Raw genomic sequence first — 22,500 nt, 5'->3', positions numbered from 1 at the left:
AGAAACTTCCTCTGTCTTTAAGGGAAGGCTGAAATTCTGAACTGCTTGTGTTGTTCTAGAGACTAGGACTTTAAGACAAAGTTACTGCAAATCTTGCAATTAAATTATGCAAGTTGACAGCCCTGCTGTAATTGACACAGCTATGAATACTTCTGTAAATAATACTAAGCATCTAAAAATTTAAGATGCAAAAGATCAATTTAGATAAACTCTTCTCAGAATTCCCAGGTTTTACGAGAATTAAGAAACAGGACTTTAAGCAGAGTTGCATTTCTCATGCTCACTCTGTACCCAACTTTATTTTCTTCCCTTACTCCTCATGCATTATTTTCTGTTATTTGTTATATGGCTAAACTATTTGTTCTAGAGTTAGTATTCCCAAAGGACGTAGGACTGATTTATCTTGTCTTTTTGAAATTATACATCCATATTTTCCCATCCCCAAACTGAACTGCACAACTGAAATTATCTGCTGAGCATCTTTACTTACACAGGACTTTAAAATCATCTGTGTAATTCTCAAAGGTATGTAGACAGCTAACTTACACTGCTCTTTTGAATGTTTTTATTTTTTATCAAATTCCCTTCTATTTAATCATATATTTGGGGATTTGTGATGCACAGAGCAGTAAATATTGGAATGCTTTTATCACAGGATCTCTCAGCTACAGCTGCGTAAAATAACTGTAGACAGACAAGACATTTCTTCCTCTTCTTTCTCCATATGTTCCATCATCAACTCATGTGCTGTTATAATCGGAAGGTCTTAATAAGATCCTGTTCAAGATCTATAGGAAATAAATTATTAGACTTCCTGTTTGTTTACCTTGTCCAGTCAATTTCTTCAGAAAAAGAGATTCAGGGCAGGGAGCCTTGGAATTTTGAATTTCTTGATTCGCTCCAACTTTCTTCTGTGGTCTGGGATAAGTATCTCACTATTTCACATGTACAACAAAACAATTAACAATTGTTTCGATTTTTGCTAAACAAAACAGGTGGGAGGGTTACAAAAAACATCTTCATCTGGGCTACGTTAGGAAAGGGCCTCAAGCTCTCAATTTGGGTGACAGAGCATCTCTTTAAATTACTGAAGCAGGTCAGCCTAAACAGCAGGTCAGGGTTGCCTCTGTGTCTGGATGCATGTTCATCACTGGCTGCTGAGTACAGGGAGAGTTCATCTAGAATAGTTCTTGGAGAGTGGGATCTGTGGCCTGAATGTAGAGCAGATAATCACAGAGAACAGTGGGCATTAAACTGTTTCTCTGTAATCTTCAAGTTTTCCCTCTGAAAATTATGTCATGGTCTTTCCCATGCTTTTCCTGTTCTAGTGGCTTGCAACTTATTACCACATCTGAGCAAAAATTATTAATTTTTCTTTAAATATTATCAACCTTTCAGACTGAAACTAAGACAGTGTCTAGGTTTTCATTAAATAGAATACATTTTAAATTGTTTTTTTTTTACCATTTTTTTAATCCTGAAGTGTATCACATATTTGTAGGGTTTTTTCTCTGTGCATGCTGTGGAGCTCCATGGCTGCTCAGAAGACTGTATGTTCTGTGGCTTGTATAAGAAAGATTGCATAGTTTCTCCCTGTGTTTTGAGGGGAATTGCAACAGCCCTCATCCTTTGTGTAGCTTATATTTCTGTTCAACAATGACTTATAATTTGCAGCATGTTCACAGGCACACCGAAGTCTCAATGACATTCTCGGGTTTCAGACAGCAAATTAACTAATATCCTAAGATATATTTTGAATTAACTGATGCTCTGTTTTATTGGGGTTTTTTTTAAAACTCTAAATACTGTAATTATGCTTATAAAAATAGGTAATATAACTAAACTCAAAATAAGAAATCCAAAAGCCCTACTGCAGTGCTTTGAAATTTAAAATCTCACACACACATTTCACATTATATAAAGCTGCGCCCTAAGTTACACTGTTCAGCAGTCATAAACTGTCCTTTCATCTGTCAAGGTTAATTTACAGAAAATGACCAATTTATTTGTTCTGAAGTAGAGAAAAACTGTAAAGTGTTTCTTTCCTAAGAGACCCATGCTGTATAAGGAAAATATTTGTTTCTAAACAGCGAGCTTTATTCCCATCTCTGATGAAACAAGAAAATAGCACCTCTTCACCTTTCAGATTGGCTCCTTCATATTATTCATGCTAGTCTTTTCTCGCTAATTTTATGATTATAATGAGGCAATGGCGTGCTAGTTAGCACAGAATGACCTTCTAATTGAAAAGCTGTAAATTCAGTCTCAGTGGCCAGCACTGGCAGGAATTTAAATAAATAGGGATGCAAAGTCCTTACAGTGGGCTGACCTCTTGACCAGGGTGCTACCAAAGTCCTAGTCACCTGTCATCTGGTGATGCTCTGTAACTCCTTGGTGTTAACTGTCTGTCTTGTTACAAGTTAGGTTAGCATGAGAAGAACAAAGAGCAAGGAAGCTTTTACTGGTTAAACAGAGGATTTTGCATTTGAATATCTTCAATATCTGATCTAATGCTATACTTTATAAAGCAGCCTCTCAGTCACATTAGGTTTACTGTTTAATTTCCAGATCGTGATAAGAAGCCGGCCAGACTGATGCATCAATAATTCCTGTCTCTTTGTACAGTTTTTTCTTGATCATACTTCTAATGTTTGTGCATTTATTATTTGAAAGCACTAATAACATTGGTTTAATGAGATTTTCTTCCTGACAAGCACTTAAGATTGGTGCCCAGATACTACAGTGATAAGGTCTTTTTAAGTGTTAGGGAAGATGGATTGGCACTTGTGAGCGACTCTGAGAAATCATGCAGCATTCAGTGTGCCTTAGATAGGCAGTTTATGAAATGGCCACAGCACATTATCCTACCCACACATAAATAAATACCTCTCAGGATCTTGATGTTGGTGCTTGGCACTGTCTCACTAAAGTTCGTAACACTAGCTAACACTGTATTAGTGATAACTAATAAGAGCTGGTAGTCTGGTATAATACAGAGCAGCTTTATGCTGTCAGTGTCGTGCATCTTTATCAGGAATACATCATACAGACAATGGAAATTTTCCATAGCCTTTAAAGTTTTGCATTCTGTATATTTGGTTGTTAGACAAATAGAGCAAGCTTTGCTGACTTCATTTTCATTCTTGGCAGCATGTTTTTATCATAAGGCAGATAGTCATTAATTTACAGAATCAACGCTGGGAACAGCTTTTGTGATCTCATATTAAATTTTCCCCTGAATCCGCCCCTTGGCAAAAATTACTCACATCGTTAAAAAATATTTAATTAGGCTGTAGTTTATACCCAGCTCACTGGGGAAATGTTGGAATTAATATGATTTGCATGAATTCTGTTTCTCTTTTTCAGTTAGAGATTAGTTTTGAATTCAGTTCAGAGGGTCGCTGACACTGCCAAGGACTCACAATCGTGAAGGTCAAACAGGTAGCAAATACTTCCCCTGGGTAGCTTCCCTGAAAAGACAGCTCAAAATTGCTTTTAATTATGGGTTACCTAAAAGGCCACTTGCTGTTTTTATTTTTCCACAGATCTCTGAAACATTATGTGGCTGGAACTTCTAGGTAGACCACATCAGTTCAAATCTGAAACAACCTAAGTCATGTTTTCACTTCTTTTTCTTTTCTTAAAAATGAATAGCATACAACCCCCAAACAGAGAGTCATGCATGCATACAAACAGGCATGCGTACATATGTGTTTAAACCAAGCTATTTTGGGTGGCTATTCCTCTGTTGCAGTGAGGGGAATCCAAAAATCTCTACCCCTAAATCAAAAGGCACCTTTCTCTTTCCTAAGGTTTGTAGAAAACAATATGAAAAAGACTATTTGGAAGGAAAAACATTTTCCTTCATAGCAATGCATCCGCTGGCTTAATTATTTGTCACAAGATAAGATACAATGTTTAGTTATGCATTCTCTTGTTTATGATTTCAAGGGTTAGAAAAAACCCTGGGGAACCACAATCCTGTGCTTTTTGAAAAGAGAATTTAATGGAAACTTTAATTAATAATCTAATCAATCAATTAATCTCTGTTACATAAGTGTTGGAATCTAATTCTCCTTCAGAGCTCTATCCATACAGGGAGAAACGAAATGGCTGCCCACTTATCAGTGTGATGGGAAACCATTACAGACAGAAAGAAAAAGTGGAATTGTAGCAGTTTTGTGAAGCTGGCACAGATAATACAGTGTTAACAACGTACTCTTGAATTTGGAATAGATCATGATATGCCTGTGTGGTGAGCTATTGTGCAGTTGATTTCAGAAGTCAATTTTTTCTTTCGATGAGTATGAGAATGTAAGAACAGTCCTCCACATAGTCAGAAGTTGACCCATTTGTTTTGTTGAAACTCTTGACAATTATGTCATATCAGTCATCAAAAAATCCTGTTAAATAGTGAGTGTCACATAGTGTTGACTTTTGCCTTGAGTTCAGAAAATGTAAACCATCTGCTTTATGAAATATGTGCAGACCACACCATGCTGCTGACTAGCCAACTGTTGATAAATAAATATTTATATATCGGGTGATTTATATAGGGCTTCTATCAGTACTGCAAAGGTGAGAGTCAGTTTGACCCTTATTTCTAGGACTGCGAGTCAATCCAACCTCTCTGAAGCCTGGAACCCTGCCAGAGGTGCCTGCAGTACTGATGGCAATTTAATTGATAACAATGCAAATGAAGAGGCTTTTGTGCAAAAACTCATCTCCAAAGCAGACTCGCTGTATGTGTGTCTATATGCTTCCAAATACTCCCCAAAAAACCCATTAAGAGGCCCTTAGGGAAGAGAATTAAATCATAGATAGGGCTGCACATGGGTTGCACAGCTTCTGTTACCAAGCTTCTGCTCTCTTTTGAAAAGTGAGTTCTTATACGTTCAGTGTGTAAAAGTACTTACAGGAGGGGTTTACAATTTGGTGAAGTCTTTTGCAGAAAAGTGTAAAAATGTAAGCCAGCTTTGAAAAAGGAAATTGAAGATTTGTATATCCTTAGCAATGTATTTAATATTTTGGGCTACATACCATGTGCTACAGTCAGTGCAATCTGCACATCTAAACTCCTATAAAGTCTGAAATGTGAGAATTTGATGGCACTTTAAGAAGAGACTGTACTCATAGGAAAATATGGTTTATGGGCAATTTTTGGACTGCAAAGGGCTAATTAGATATTTACATCAAGATCTCATTTAGCGTCCTTTAGTTCTTTTGTACAGTAATAGAGAAGGCAAGGAACAAAATGTCATACTGAACTATCATTGAACCTAATTCCCTATCTCTTAAATTCAGTGATTTACCATTTCTTTAAAGCAGTATATTTTTCCTTTTATCTCTGGCATATTCATTTTCTGTCCTTTCCCATGATGCAAGTCCTGATGGCTCGATATTACACTCTTTTTTTGGCAAGGAAAGGCTACAGCTTTATTTGCCGCACGAATTTGGCCAAATACACTAGTCTACACACTATATACAAAAATAATAGCTTACCTTGCCAGAAAAGCAGACATTCCAGTCAATGATTAAAATACTCTTTTCCAACTGAAGACTTTTGAATTTTCCTTCCTGCCAGTGAAAAACTGGCCATTCCAACCCACCAAAGTATATTGCTCTTAGAGAAGGCAAACCAGAATTTCTCACCCTAATTTTTAGCGACTGACAAAAAAAAAATCAGTTACATTCATTTGCTTGCTTCTTTGTGCTCTCCTGCTCTTTTATGTTTTTCTCCCTTTGGTTCCTCAACTAGGCATTGCAGTACCTTGCAGTATCCAGGGACCATTAGTCCATAAATAAGTCATTCTGTCTGCGTCTGGTCTAAAACACACATATTGTACTACCAATATGATTTACAACAACTTACAATAAAATGCTAACATGATGCTGGACAGAGGCTTAGGAAGTGCCAGTCAAGTATACAAATTACCATGTTAGTAAGTTGTGATACATCATCTAGATTCCAGCAGCAAGGCAACACCATGCAGTTCTCCAAGCAGATGTTAAAGGCATGGGTACAGAACGTCTGAAGTGTAAGACACTTTCATACCCAAAGTATGATAGAGACCACTTGTAATGCCATTCTGGTCTTGGTTCTGCTGTTTGGATCAGAGGCAGCTCTAGGATAGCTGTGCAGACACTGACCACACAGAGAGTACTATTAATGTCTTCAACTTACAGCAGTAGTTACAACCAGGAAAAGAATCTTGAAACTGCTATCAATAGTTCTCTGAAATTGTCAACTGAATATGCAGAAGCAGCCAAAATGTTGAGCATCATGAGAGAGAATATAGAGGCCAAGAAAGAGGGCATCATTCTGCCATTTCATAAAAACTTGATGTTCTCATGTGGCATTATGATCAAAGTTTACAAAATTTAAAGTGTAGTGGTTTGAGGCAGGCCTTTTATTCACAAAATCCTGCAGTACTAGAATTGGAAAGCACTTACTGAATCTTTGACAGGATTAGTTAAAAATAGAAAAAGCATTTTTCTGGGATTGATGATTGCCCACTTGTGCAAAAATGAATTAGACATATTCATAGAAAACAGACCCATAAGCGCTAAAGGGAATAAGCAGGGATGTAGTCTAGTATGCCAGATGCAACAGTTGTGAATACTGGGGAGCCAGGCTGAACTTGGCCGCTCTCACATCCTCTGTATAACAGCAGTTCCTAGTGCCACTGCTGGAGTGTGCATGCTGGTCTAGGTGAGCTACTGGTCAGACTCAGGAGGGCATTTCTTATCTCCTTATGTTTCTAACATTACTGTACACATGTGGGATAAGAAAATAGTAGTATAGCCACTTAATGTGAAGAGAATATGAGTCATTCTACATTTATCTAAGGTGTGGAAAGTGAAAACAGCAATTCATATTCAGAAAGTTACGAGCTCGGACTTCAAGTCCCTTGACCTTATTACTCAGATAAAATTCTTGCCTTTTAATAGGACAGGTGTCGCAGTTTTGCATAGCTGGGTGCTGGGAGAGACCGGGGGCTACAGAAAATGGCTGCTGTAAGTAAGAAGCCACTAGAAGCTCTCTGCAGGCCCTGAAGAGTAAACATTGGCCAATTCAAGTCCAGAGTTGCTGCTGACCAAGGCCGAGCCAATCAGCGATGGTCACAGCGCCTCTGTGAATCACATACAGGGACCAAAAAAAACCACAAGCAGCTGCATTTTGCCACCAGAGAAGGGAGTGAGAAGATGTAATGAGCTGTGCAGACACCAAGGCCGGAGAGGGCGGTGGGAGGAGGCACCCCAGGTGCTGGAGAGAATGATGCCCCATGGGGAGACTCATGGTGGAGCAGGTGTTCCCCCGCAGCCCATGGAAAAGGACAAGGCCCCACCTGTATCCCATGGAGAGGCTCCACACTGCATGGAGCAGGTGGAGACATAAAGGAGATGCTGTGACCATGTTGGAGCAAGCCCGTGCCAGCACTTGCAGCCCATGGAGAGAGACAGTGACACAGAGATAAGCAAGAGAGAGATTTGCACTGGAACAGGTTTGCTGGGGGAGGCTGGTGACCCCATGGAGGACTGGGACTGAGAGACATTGTGATTTATTCCTGCCCCCCCCATAGCAGTGACCCACGCCCGGGCAGCTGGTGAAGAGCTAGAGCCCTGTGGGAAAAGACTCATGTTGGATAAGTTCATGAAGGACTGCCTCCCGTGGGTGGGACCCCACAGTGCAGCAGGGGAAGGGTGGGTGGAATGAATGCCCCCCCCTCCCCCGGCCAAGAAGGAAACCAATTTGCAAGGAACTAACCTAAGCCCCCATTTTCCCAGTCCCTGCCCCTCCCTGTGCCACAATGTGGAGGGTGTTTTCTGATCTGGAAAAGGAAAACAGCTCATGAAGTGACTGAGAACCCCATTTCCCCAGTCCCTGCCCTCCCCATGCCACAACAGGAGGGAAGAAGGGAGCAAAATCATGACTAAAGTCTGCTAAGAAGGGAGGGGTGGGGGATGGTGCTTTAAGATCTGGTTTCACTGTGTGTGTGTAGTGTAGTGTAATTAATTAGTTTTCTTTCCTTCACTCTGTTTTGAGTCTGGTTTTGCCCATGTCGCTGATAACAGGATGGTCTCTCCCTGTCCATATCTTGACTCCTAAGCCTCTCGATATATATCCCAACTAAAAAGGGGAGTGATAGACTGACTTTGGTGGGTGTCTGGCCTCCAGCCAGGCCTAAAGCACCACAACAGGGAAGTGCATTTTGGCAGTGGTGGGTTGAACCTCAGCCAGTAGCCAAGCAGAGGGAACAGGCAAAGCAAGGACATTACTCACCATCTCCTAGAGGTTCAGTGTTCCAATACAACACCTTTAAGACATTGTAATGCAGGTCAGTGTTTCTTGTCTGATACTTGGAAGCAAAGTAAACCTATATATGGGCAAAAAATGTTTGTGGGTTTTTGTTTGGGTTTTTTTCTATAAAACATGCTTCATTCTTCATGAACATGCAGTGCTCTCAAGGCCAAACAATATTTCTCAGCCAGGGAAACCATAAGGAAAAGTGTTGGATAGTTTATTAATTATTGTTATTTTAGATACTCTGGATCTTCCCGTTTTATGTGACTGTTGTATGACTTAATACTGATGGCTAGCAAGGCATAGCAGTTCTTGAACGTTCTAAGATCATAGCTGTAGCCATAAACATGACATGTTATTCCTGTCAATCAGAAAAGCCTCTGTTGCCATTTTTAGTTCCTTCTCTTTCTGATGTCCCTGTCTGATACCCGTGGAATCAGCCCCATGTTCAGAATGGGAGCAGTCCAACAAACATGCTGGATCCCAACAGAGCCTGTGTACTGGCAGAACAGCAGGACTGCTCAAAGAAGTGACGAAAATACAGTCACTGTGATTTGTCGTGTAAGACAGACACGAATGCATTAGCTGTGGGGAAGTGAAGAAACATTAAAACAAAGGAACTATTTCATATAAAAAAATATGAAAAAAAATGAATAAATAAAAGAAAGGGAAAAGCCTAAAAATACATACTTTCTTGTCACAAATGCTTGAGTTACAGACCATGTTTTATGCATTTTACTCTACACTAGAGTCCCAACAGTGACTAGGTCATGAAAACAGCTTTAGTTGGATGTAATTAGAGGACAAACTTAGTTTTCAAACCTAAGGTTAGTTATCATATACCTCACAAGATAAAGATTAGCGTAAAGGCGATAAAGCTTTCCTTTATTCCCGATTTAATATTTTCTAGTTAGTAGATATTGCAAGTGATGCTGGAGGGAGAACCGAGCTTCATCTGTTGGCCTTATTATCTTGTTGCCAATCACTGTTGCTCTACTCCTTAGATGCGTCATCGAAAAGGCAAGGAACTCTACTGGTCTAAATAGTGAGTTTGATTTCTAAATTAATTGGAAGAGAAAAATCATATGAGGAAATGTTCACAGTTACTTAAACCATTAAAAAGGATGGAGTGGCTAGCTGTAAATTCAGCTAAGAAACATTCTTGTCACTTGCAATAGACTTAGGCACTCAGGAAGCAGCAAAGTGAGGTTAAGCAGACAAAGTAAATACAACACTTTATAATGTTTCATTAGTTAGTTCACATGTGTACAATCAGATTGTATTTGATTTTTATTACCTCCAGAAAGACAGTGGCACTGGGATAGTGGATTAACACATATAGGTTTATACAGTCATTAGCAGTGGGAAGAATTCCACAATGGGAAGACCTGGAATTATTCTACTGAGATTGGGAGCAAAATTGTTTTCTCTAAATATCATCTGAGTTACATAGCCACAGTATATCTAAAAGTTAACATACACCTATATCTTTTGGAATTCTTGTTTACTGGATTTACTGTCTTCATTACATATATCATCCTCTCCCAGAGGCTTCACGTCCTTCCTTGTTTTTTGCAATTCTGTTTCTCAGTTGTCATATTCCTGATTGTTCCCTTTGTACCTCCTTTACTAACTCTTAATTTCCCTCCGTTCTGCTGATGTTTCTCTGAGTTCAGCTCCATTTTCACCATTTCCCTCTCATCTCTTTCAAAGATTTCCACATGCCTCTACAATTCTGAGTCTCCTTCTTTTTTTCCTGCTTCTCTAAGTATTTCCCTTCTTACCAAGTCTTGCAGTTGTATTTCAGTCACCTCCTTTCTTGCCCATTTCTCAGTCTAAGCAGAAGTGAACTTTTGGCCTGTTATTTCCTAACATGCATTAAGTGATGTAACATGAGTACACTTAAGAAATTCCAGATACAAAAAATACCATCAAGCTCTAAAGGTGTCTTTTGTCTTTAGAACTGGGGGTTCTTTGCAGTCAGTATGCGTCTGAAACTGCAGAACCTTCTCCCTCTTGTCTGCTCTTCAGTAGTGCTGAGTACTGCAAAAGTACATATATAAAGTACTTTTTATCCATTCTTCTTTCTCTCTGACAACTTAAAATTCACTGTCATCCCATTACCCAGATTCACTATCGTGGTTTCATCTCCACGTCTTTCATAATACTTGCTATATAAGCTGACTCTCCCTAAATCCAATTGCATTTTAGATCTGAAACCATCCAAAATTTGTCTTTTCATCTCTATCCATTTCTCAATCATTTGGCTATCTACAACCTTCACTGCTTTAATCTTCCCCTCCTGATCCAACCTCAGTCTCACTTTTTTGTTTGGTCTGAGTAAAATGTGATTGTTCTTTTCTTTCCAACTGTTAAGGATACCAAAATTCTTGTTTTTCTGACAACTCTGCCTCACTTCCTTTAGGTTCTCCCAGTAATCTTTCAAATTACCTCCATTTTATTTCATGCTTTTGGCTTTTTGGTGCTTCTCATGCTGCTTCCAGTTCTTGGCAGAAGCCTGTATGTCTCATTTGTTCGCTCTAGTGTATCTTGCTCTTCCTTTCCAGACTACTTCTCTCCTACTTTGAAATACAAATGTTACCCACTCACTTCCACTCCAAAAATTCTTTCTGCTTTCCAGAATACTGGGAATTCGTCTCTCTTACCTGGATTCAGTTACATCTTCAACGCCAAGACTTCTTCATTTTACTGTATCATTTATAATATGTGCCATGTTGCATAAAATATTAATTAAGAAATCTGAAATTTTAAAAGGAAAGATTTAAAGAAAACCTAGGCATGAAAAGAACAGGGGAGTTTACTTTGCCATTCTACATTTTCATCCTACAAATTCTATACAATTTTTACTTTTTTTGTTAAAGCAATGAATACCTACATGGGTGAAGTAAACACCTGTGTGCAAGTTTTGGGACTACATCTTTCTGAAATCCACAGACAATGTTTGAGAGAGTTTAGAGAGGAAGGTTTAGAAGTCTGTGACAGAATAGTAACTTCGTATTGCTTTCTTTTAAGCAAAAGAAACAGATTGGGTTTTCCATGAGCATGAATGTTTAATAAGCAATTAAATAATTTTGAAATTGATGTTTATTTCAGTGAAATTTGACTCAAATTCTCTCATCTGAATGGCAGTGCAAGCAACAGCTACTTGAACAAATTTAATGTAGCACAAAGGTGCACTGTGGGTTAATCCCAACGAATGAACATCTCCAAAGGTCTTCACAATGTTTCGAGCATTTGTTCTTTTCTTTCTCTTAACATGTCTGAAATGGAAATTCATCTGTGAATGGTGGGTTTTATTCGTGTTTTCACAGAAGCACATTTGCATGTCCTAGAAAAGAATCAATATTATGAATGAGAACTCTCCCCAAAAGTCTTTAATTATATGTCTGTGTATCAATATGTAATATTTTATGTTCCCTCAGATTTTTTCTTCTTTTAGCTGACACAGGCAGACTTTGAAAGGAGTAAAATCAGCAATGTAACAACGAAATGCATGCAAACTTGTTAAATGTGATGGCAAAATAAAAAGCTTCAGTCAGTATGATCAGTTAAAAAAAAAAAAAAAGATAGCCAGCAAACTGTCTATCATGTGATGAAATTTGACAGTAGGGATTATGGCTTTGATGGACCAGAACAGCTAATAGAAGAAGCTGACATTTTTGAAACCCTGCTAATTAAGGGTTCCTTCCTTAATATTAAAATAAAGTCTTTGTCTGGGTTTTATGGTTGGAGAATCAGGTGTTTTCATTAATATATGCCAGTCAGTCTTAATAAGCTTGGAGGGCAGAGGAAGTTATTATTGAGTGACCTTCTACAAAATAAGCATGTTGCTAAGGGCTCTAACCCTGCCCTGTTCAGACTGATGAATCTCATTTCCAATGCAAAAGCTTCACAAGAAATCCAAGTATTCTCTGTGCAATCACAGAAAATAATCCTTGTGTCTCTTGTAATGTCCAGAATTGCCACTTACTATACTACTACTGTACAATGAATATTACAATACATATTATTTTTCTAGCACAATTGTCTACATTTCTGAATTGCCAAGAATAGAAAAACTTATTGTCAAGACACTTGTATTGAAAAGTCAGCTCATTTTAATACTTCTCAAATAGTCATCTACCCTGTTCATGAATTATAATGCACAGAATACATCTGACAATACTAGCTTTGAAAAAGAGATATGTCTGTATTATTACATATTCATTTTCAAATAGATTTCGAACAGATTTTAAACCATTCATTGAAATTCATTGAAATGATAAATTCACAGTTGGATTTTGATTGACTCTTAATCTAATTTTACATTTGATAAGTTTTCATCTTTTTTTTAGTAGCAATTTTGATTTTCTGTAGATTTTTCAAGCTAAGTGAGAGGGTGTGGTAAGCTACTAAGACTCATCACATATTTGCTGATAGAAATTAGAAAATGAACTGGTGAACCAGATTAAATAAGTGCAGCATTGTAGCTACCAGTGGTCTGCCTCAAATCAACTCTGTGCAGACTGGGCAATTTCCAACACTCCAAGACTTTCTGCAAATATTTTCTAGCGCTTTGTTGCTTTTTGCTTTCCTTTCTTTTCTCTCACTAGGCCATCAGTACTCTAAATGGTTTTGAGATACTGCACTCATAACAAATACAGTGGATAACAGATGAAATTCAAAGCAACACATCCAGTTTGCTGACACTATGCTAATAAAATAACATGGCTGCCAAGTAGAAATGTCAGAGTTGGGAGAATATACACACTCTCAGGTCATTGAGTGAATCTCTAAAAGTTGAGTATTTAATAGGAAGCAATCAACTGCATCACATTTGCAGATCTCCTCCTTTAATTGATAGCACAGCAGATGGATCTACTTTTTTCTTATCCAACCCAAACCAAGCTATTACAATCTGTAGAGTATTTGATAAAAAATATTCCAAACAGGTTTGTTTGTTTCTTTATTTACATAGATGATCAAGCTAAATTGGCTTCAGAACTCAAACACTGCAACAGAAGCAGACATACATACTCTTGGATAGTTCTTAACCTGTATCACTGCATATATAAATACATTGTGAACCAGTGACACAGTTCAAACCAGTGCCAATGTTAGTAAAAACAGAACTGAGGACCATGTATTTCTTCTCTGTGAAAACATTTTTTTCCCAGGCTATTTTGACAGAGCATTTACATATAAAGTAAAATAAATAAAGCAAAAAATAAAATAAACTAAAAAAATATAAAACCCTGTGAAACATATCCCATCTTAAAAAAGACCCACTATCCCATGTAATGGAATTGAATTATTTTTCAATGCCTTATAGATGCCACATTTGAATACAGTAGCAGTATTTAGTCCAGTTAGTTTACAAATTGCTTTGAATGCAAAAAGCTCTCTGTGTTCTGTTCCATTAAAGTAAAAGCCATCTATTTACCTTGGACTGTTTGTATCTTGAGTTACATGACTTACAATATACTGAGTTGCAAGGGGCCTATATGTATTTGCAGTCTGTTAGTTTTGGCTACTTTAGCATTATTCTCCTAAATAAAATAAACTTGACTTAGGACCATAACTGACCTTGATCCTATTGAATTTTACCTAGTCCTTAGGAAAGGAGAAGGTAGTAAGTGCAACATTTTTCTTAGAATGTGTAAAACTGATCAAATGAAAATCCCCGCAGGTCCTCTTTGTGTTTGAAGGGAATGTGAGGACTTGGCTAAGGATGGCGGAGCTGGCTTAAGTGTGATCAAAGATTTCCACTCTGTTTCTGGTCCATATGAACAATACAGCGAAAACAGCCCATATAGTAGTTATTAGCATCTCACTGGCAGCTGCAGACCACAGGAGCAAAACATTAGATGTACCATAGACATGCCTCTTGCAGGTACAGTGTCAGGACACCTAATGTACTGCTGCTCTGCAGCCCGTTTTGTTCTTTTGCTATTTTAGTTTTTAAAGAAATGCAAAGTAAAACAATTTAAGCTCTTGAAAGTGGTTGTAAAAAAGGAGTAGGAGTCACAACCCTTTCATGTCAATAATTTCTGGGTATTTTTTTTTCTCACTGCTTACAGTGAGTTTAGAACTCCAGACCTTACTGTTAAAAAGTCTGATTGAAAGACTGGTGATTTCTGATGATAAAACTCCCATAGACATCAATGTGAGCAAGAACTAACCCTCAGAGAGAAAGATTCCATTCTCATCTTTGTTGGCATTGTGTTGCTAAATAGTATAACATGGTCTTTCTTACACCCTCAGCAGTATTTTATGCAGTGCCTGCTGTGGCTCATCTAAAAGCTAATATTAGTGCTCATTCACCAAAAAAAGTAAGATTAAAGTGGAAATGGTATCTTTATGCAGAAATCGATATTCATAAATAAAACAACCAAAGTATCTTTACTCAAATACTGTAAATGCTACATATTTTACTGTAAATGTAATTGAAACAAGGTCATTCATTTAGCTGCAGGAAAACAAATGGAGTACTTAGCTAGAATTACTCCTTCTTCAAGAATAAAGGATTCTTGTGAAGGACTGTGGAAATTTATTCTACAGCAGAAGCCAACAGGTGATTTCCACTTCTAAACATTGAGAGTGTAGCTCAGGACAAGAGTTATGATGAGGAAAGGATGATCCAGGATGTTCAGAAAGGACTTCCTAGCTCCTGGCAATGGGTTAATACTGTAGTAAATGTGGTATCGAGTTTCAAAACTCATATAATATCAGCATGCCTTGACAAAGCAAAGTGCCAAATCCAAGGTCAATAAATCTTAATGTATATTCTCATGATTTAACATTAATGCTGTGATTAGAAGGAGTGGTATATCAAATGTGAGGCCTGCAGTTGATGTGGCAGGATAAGAAACTGGTTGAAAGAACATAGACAAAGGGTGGTGGTTAATGGGTCTATGTCCAGATGGAGGCCGGTGACAAGCAGGGTCCCCCAGGGGTCTGTCTTGGGACCCGTACTCTTTAACATCTTTATCAGTAACATCGATGATGGAATTGAGTGCATCCTCAGCAAATTTGTGGATGACACCAAGCTGAGTGGTGTGGTTGACACAATAGAAGGAAAGGAAGCCATCCAGAGGGATCTTGACAGGCTGGACAGGTGGGCCCAGGTGAACATAATAAGATTCAACACTGCGAAGTGTAAAGTCTTGCACTTGGGCTGGAAGAATCACAGACATACTTGACTGGGAGAAGAGCTCCTTGAGAGTAGCCCTGCTGAGAAGGACCTGGGTGTCATGGTGGACAAGAAACTTAACATGAGCCAGCAGTGGCTCTTGCAGCTCGGAAGGCCAATGGTATCCTGGGCTCCATCAGAAGAGGGGTGGTCAGCAGGGACAGGGAGGTGATTGTCCCTCTCTACTCTGCCCTCATGAGGCCCCATCTGGAGTACTGTGTCCAGATCTGGGGCCCACAATACCAGAAAGATGTAGAACTGTTGGAGAGGGTTCAGAGGAGCCACGAAGATGATTAGAGGGCTGGAGCACCTGCCCTACAAAGAGAGGCTGGGGGAGCTGGGATTGTTCGGCCTGGAGAAGAGAAGGCTGCAGAGAGACCTCATTGCAGCCTTCCTGAAGGGAGCATACAAACAGAAGGGGAATTTAAAAGGGTAGATAATGGCAGGACAAGGGAGAATGGACTAAAGCTAAAGAAAGGAAGGTTTAGATTAGATATGAGGGGGGATTTTTTTACAGTGAGAGTGGTGAGGTGCTGGAACAGGCTGCCCAGAGAGGAGGTGGATGCCCCATCCGTGGAGATATTCAAGGCCAGGTTGGATGGGGCCCTGGGCAACCTTGTGTAGATCCAGGCCTGGAGGTTGGTGGCCCTGCCTGTGGCAGGGGGATTGGAACTCTACGATCCTTGGGGCCCCTTCCAACCCAGACCATTCTATGAGTCTATGATTCTATGATACATGGTACCCAGAGGACATCCCAATGTGCTGAATCATCCATCTGCATCCCATTAATTGTATAGATGTCTGAGCACTCTCAGAAGGGAATGTTTCAGAGCCAAGACCAATATAAACCAATTGAAAGGATTAAAAAAACACAATACAACGTATTTATTTAATCCACAACATTTAGGATCTGGAGCTGTGGGTATGTGGCTAGTTTAGCATAGAAGGGAAAGTCCAAAAATAGCTCTACCAATAGCCAGAACAGTCAGCATGTCCATCTCTACCAACACATTTGTGAATCCTGTAATAATCAGACTGTGGCAAGTGTTACTCTAATAACTAAGTGATCGATATGGCTAACGACTTTTAAGAGGAAAGGATCTATTTGCAGACAATATCTAACTGTTTGCATCAGTAGTAACTCCTGCCTTTCTCTGCAGCTTCAGGCTTTGCTTTTGTATTTGCTCTTTTTTTCCTGGCTTCTTTATCTTTCATAAAATTGACACTAAGCATCTTGGCTGTTATCTTTTGCTCTCGCCTTTCAGCTGTTATATTTGAATGTAGCAATATTTTTCTGCTCCTGCATCCACATAGGTGTTTTGTGTCTTTCAAACTTGTAGTGACCTCCAGTTCTGGATAGTAAGTAAAATGGATGGAATTTTCCAGAGGGACACAAAAGGAGGCTGAAAGCAAGAGAGAGTGTTAGAGATGGGAAGTAGAGAAGAAATGTGAATAACTTGAGAAAGAGAATGGGCTGTCTTGAAATGCAACGAGGATAATTATTTAAACAAAAAAGCTGATAGGAGTTCTGGGAATGTTGTCACAGTGATTAAGGAAAAGTGAATGAAAAAATCTCTCCTCTTTCCCAAAGGAACAGCAACAGCAGAAGCTTTTCTTCTGTTACCCAACTTTGTAAAATGCAAATGTGCATTTGAAAGTAGTTTGAGAGAGCTGTGAAGTGTGAGCTTTTAGCTAGTACCTCATTTTCCTTCTATGTACCTTATCAAATCCATCCTGATACACTCTTAAAGACAGCAGCTATAAGACCATCTAACAATTTCGAGGCCACCTCCCACAAAAACATATTCTCACTCAAGGGTTTAGATGGCAAGATCCTTAGGACATTGGAAGAGCTCCCCTTCTAGCCTGGCAGACAGTCACGAAGGCTTGTACAAAGAACTTTAATTCCTTCATTCTCAGGTTATATAGGGTTGCGAAGAACTGCCGTGGGCAATCTCTGTACAAGATGAAGAGAAAATAAAAACAAAGGTACCAGAGAAAATGGCAACTGAGCTGAGCAAAAGCAGGTGTCCAAAGCTGTCTGTTTAATACCCAGTACCAGTGTTAGCTGCCTTGCATATACTTGCGCCTGATAGACTAGGTGCCACTTGGTGTCAGCTGCAGAAGGCTACAAGCCCCCACCCCGTCCCAGTAGGAGAAATCTCTAGTTGATTGCTGCCTAACATAAAGGTATTAAGGATTTTATATCCATGGCAAAATTTTCAAAAGAGCTGTCTCAGGCTGAGCATCCAGAATCAAAGGCTGCTTTTGAAAAGTTGACCCTGGCCTTTGGGGAGACACTGCAAAGACTTTTCTTATAATGTTTCCTGAAAGGTAAATTTGAATCTCATTCTGTATTCCCACATTGGACTAAATTGAAAGTGCCTCCACTGATGTCAACAGTTTAATGGAAATTGCTGTAATTTCATGGATTTTTTTTTTTAGTAACCTATGCTAAATGAGTTACATGCTGCTGTATGTATATATATGTGTGTACAGTAATTGAAAGACTTTAGTCTATCCAGTTCACTACTGAAGAGAAGCTTTTCTTTCTCCTCTCTCTACTAGTATATACAAAACTTTATTCAGAAAGGTTTTCAATTTCTGTGTCCTTGAGATAAGTAAACTAAAATTTAGAGTAAGATGGATGGGGTAGAACACGGTGTTTTTGCCAAAGCAGTTCAACATTCAGTAGGATCCTTTGATATTTAAAAATTATAAAGAGGGAGCTATGACACCAATCAGTCTAGAGGAAAACCTATTCTAGTTGTGATACCACATCACATTGTATGTTGCTCTGTTATTGCTGAATTGTTTTATAAATTATAGTACAGTGTGGTGACTGTCATACTGCATTCCATACTTCATCTGTAATTGTCCTTGTTGGGTTAGGTGGAGCTTTGTATCTAGAGAAACATGAAATAACCAGGAAATGGATAATATAAGTGCTTTATTCAACTCTTCACAATTTAGTGCATAAATCATAATACAGAAAAATTCAATATGGCCTAAGTATATTATTGCTTTTTCTGTTGCTGAACAATTTCTCACAACATTTCACTTCAAAAAGTATTTAATTAATCATTCCTTAATCATTAAGGACTTTACAGTGTACTGTCCATTTCCACAACCTCAACATATTGTTTCGTCGTTTGATCAAGTGAGATTTACTGTAGCATCAGTTTTTGTTCTTGCAGTAATACCACAGTTAAACAGCATTGCTCAGAACAGGGAGAACAGTAAAGGCTATTGATGTGCCTGTTTGAAAAGGCAAATTAATCTTTGTTTTTATTTCTCCAGCAGGAAGTGATGTTTCTGATTTAGAAAAGTCACCTGAACTTTAAAAAAGTTTCATTATTCACCAAAATGCAAAGTTACCAAGTATGAAATGCTAATATCTCAGACATTTTTACAACTTCCAGGATTTTATGGCATAACAGCAACTTCTTTAAAGTATTAAATCCTCTGAGATTTTTGGAAAAAATATGAAAAAAAAAATTAGAGAGAGCATTGTCTAATAGGCTATAAAAGGAAAGAAAAAAATTGCTAAGCAGATTTTCTCCTAGACTCTGCAATTTCCTGTTGCTCTAAGCAGATACAGAGGTCCGCACTCCAGTGTCTCTGCATTAGTAACAATCTGCAGCACTTCTCCTGAAGTCAGTACAGTTGACCAGCTGTCGAAAGAATGATACTGAAATAAAACCCAGACCTACCATGGCCATACTTTCTGCCATGTACCACACTCAATTCTCCTTCTTCCAGATTCTCACTATTGTTAATGGTAAAACAACATCTCAGGTACTATGGACCAATAACCACTGGTAAATTTACATTCTCTATAGTGTTGACCACTGTGGCTGAGGAGTAGCAAATGCAGTCAGCATGCATGACGCGTCTTGCTCAGACGCAAGGCAGGAGTATAGCTAGAGACCTTTTGACAGCTAGCACAATACTTATTCCTCTAGAGCATATTGCATGCATCCTATACATATTCAGTTCAGTTAGAAAAAAAAAGTTTTTTGTACCAATCAGGGCACTGTATGGAAATAATTCCATCTCTCCGTGCTGCATGCATCATGATTATGGATGTGCTGAAGCACCAATAATCAATCTCAGTTACCAGAGAACGTGTTGTCACTCGCCGCTCTTAGTCATGTAAAGTGTTGTACAAAGAAGCAGGAGTAATGCAGCTTGATTTTCATGGAGGTATTATTGTACATGAAGTACTGAGAGGTTATATATTATGATAGGAACACAAGCCGCTCAGTGCTGTTCATTTTGCTGTGTTTTTATAAATGATTATGGAAGTAAAATATAAGCCACATGGCTACAGTGTCAGCTAGAGTACCTTGGGCTTTCCTCCCACTTTCTTCCACCCATCTGAGCGACTTAACAGGCATTTTTCCCTTCTCCAAATGAGCTGGGGTTTTTTTCTGCAGGGATTAGTTTAAAATGATTCAATCCGTATCCTATAAAATTGACATCTCTTTGTAAGTTGTACATGGCAGCTGGCAACGGAACAGTTCAGAGGTGCAGAGATCATCAGTATTAAGCAAAACAGCCAAACATTCATTTGCATCCCATTTACCTTGAGGAAGCTTCAGCACAGGTTTAATGTTAAGTGTGTGGTTAGTGTTTTGTGTTGTAAACCCCTGAAAAGGCTGCTCTCTCAGCAGCGAATAGCAGCCTAAACCTCAGCAAGAGCTATGGAATTGACTTCCAGTGAGTATAAAATAAATTGATTTGAAGGGTGAAAAAAAGAGTCTGCACCTTGTGCCAAAGATTTTGTTACACCCAGAACTGTAAATCTGAGGAAGGGTAAATTGGCTAATGACAAGACACAATCTGTGCAATTATATAGGGTCTTCTCAAAGTCTGAGATTTCCTTTTAGAGTCTGTATTTTTTAGGCTACAGGCTGAAATGAAGCACGCTATTAAGCTGCCACTTCTGGTTATTAGGTTGTTCATGGCTTCTCTCTATTTTTGTCACCCAAGGTTGCAATGATTTTCTCAGGGATTTCTGTTGTTATTGCCATACTAGTCCATATTGTAGCTAGGTCATAGCATCATTTTGAATGATCTTGAGTTCAGCTTGACATTGGCATTAAGAACAAATTAGATCATAGCTCTTCTCATAACCTTATATGCAGAAAAGGAAAAGATAATTGCATTTTTGTATCATCTTTCATGTTTAGAGCATTGGTGTCATTAACCCATCCATACCCTGAGAACATACAGGTTTATCTACAACATCTTGTAACAATAATGATTGAATAAGAAATATGTTATTAAAAAAAAATCCTCATATTTTTGGTTTGGTTTAAATACCTAAATAGATGTATGCAAATATCCAGTTTGAGCAACTAGAATTCTATTTCCATGGACTTGGTAACTGATCAGTGATCAGGAACCTTGCCATCACTCTTTATAAAGTACTTCTCATAAATAATATGCTGGAATTTCCCTTACTTAAGTTCACCATTAGTTCCTCAGATCAGTGTCTCTTGCTTGTTTCCTGAAGACAAGCAATGATAGCCAAGGTCTGTCTCTGGCAAACGTCCTGCCCTATAAAGCCCACACATTTCTGTATTTCTGCTACTAGACTGGTTCATTCCTGCACATGTGCTGCCTCCTTTCACTTCTGCCCGGGCTGCACTTGAACCATGACAGCTTTCTGGGGAGGTGGGAGCAGGCGGGTGTGGAGTGAAGAGGATCAAAGCAAAGCAAAACAAGTCATGGTGCTTTTCCTGCCACAAACATTTAGGGTAAAGAATGCAGTATGTTCTGAGGTATTTTTTCGGGTTGCCATTCGCTGTGGGATGTATGGGTGCTTGTGTCTGAAATGGGTACTTGGACTTCATACTGTAATGTAGTTAATAATACAACCGTGGAATGAAAGAGATGCTGAAGTATTTCAAAAGAGGAGCTGTGATTGAAATACAGTAGTGAAAAGCTGTCAGAGTTTATCAAAGTGCTGCAGTTTACCTTCATACAGAAGTGGCTGTTTTCATATTCACTAATCCCCAAATAACCATCAAGAAATATTAAAATACACATTTTATTAGTTTCATTTAATTTCTTAATTGCTCAAATTCAGTTTACCAATTTATTGCTGTGTGAAATGCTTAGAGGCGATGCGTACATTAAAGGGATTATTTACATGTAATCCCTCCCTCCCAAAGGATACAAACTGATCATTTATGAATCCTGATTTACACTCTGTAACAATACCAGATGAATGAAATAGTTACTGTGGAATGATGTAGCTCCTGGAAGTGCAGTACTGTGTGGAGGGTGATTTAGTACTAAAATTGAACTATCTCGTTTTCACTGATAATTTTAGTAAAGGTGTGTAAACTTCACTTTGAGAATTTAGATGAACCAAACTAAAACTCCTTGCTGCAATTGAACCATTTATTTTCTGTGAATATGTGCATCAGGACATTTAAATTTAACCTTGGGGAAGAGTCTATTTTAGAATGTAACCCATGGACTATTTGGGTTGTGGATTATTTTCAGCTAGGGTTATGATTTTACAGGAAAGAGATTTATAATTAGTTTTAACATAATTGGCGGGGATTTGCTGTTGAGATGCATCCTTGCAGCTTACTCCCTGCCTGTGGGTATCACTGTGGGTATCTGTTTGCCAGCCAAAAGGTGTGAAAGCAAGATGTAATAAGGTAAAGGAGGAATCAGAAACCTTAACCACAGTGAACCAAAAGGAATAAAACTTTCAAAAGTCTCTAAGAACATTATGTAGAAGGAAATGCCTTGAACCCCCAGTCTGCTCATTGCACACCTTTACGGAATGATAAAATTCACCTCCAGTTTAAAAGAAGTATTTAGTTACCCTGTCAGTGTCCCTATCCCTTCTCTTTGGCCAGACATAACCTATTGTATTGGAAATTATCACATTTCAAAAGCGGGACCATCTGTGCCAGCAGTAAATAATATTAGGATTTAAAAGAATCTGCAAAAGCAATACTCTCTAACTTAACAATCA

At 38.6% G+C, this 22,500-nt stretch overlaps 1 protein-coding gene across 6 annotated transcripts in view; it reads left to right on the top strand.

Moving 5' to 3' along the window:
* Window positions 1-22,500, top strand: part of NPAS3 (neuronal PAS domain protein 3) — a gene marked incomplete at both ends in the record, with an annotated part of 611,353 nt that overhangs the window by 488,970 nt on the left and 99,883 nt on the right. The window lies entirely within an intron of this gene.

Source organism: Gallinula chloropus (genome assembly GCF_964237585.1).
Source record: "Gallinula chloropus genome assembly, chromosome: 4".
Classification (NCBI taxonomy): Eukaryota; Metazoa; Chordata; class Aves; order Gruiformes; family Rallidae; genus Gallinula; species Gallinula chloropus.
Note: the sequence above shows the minus strand (reverse complement) of the source record. Positions and strands in the feature narration are given on the sequence as shown.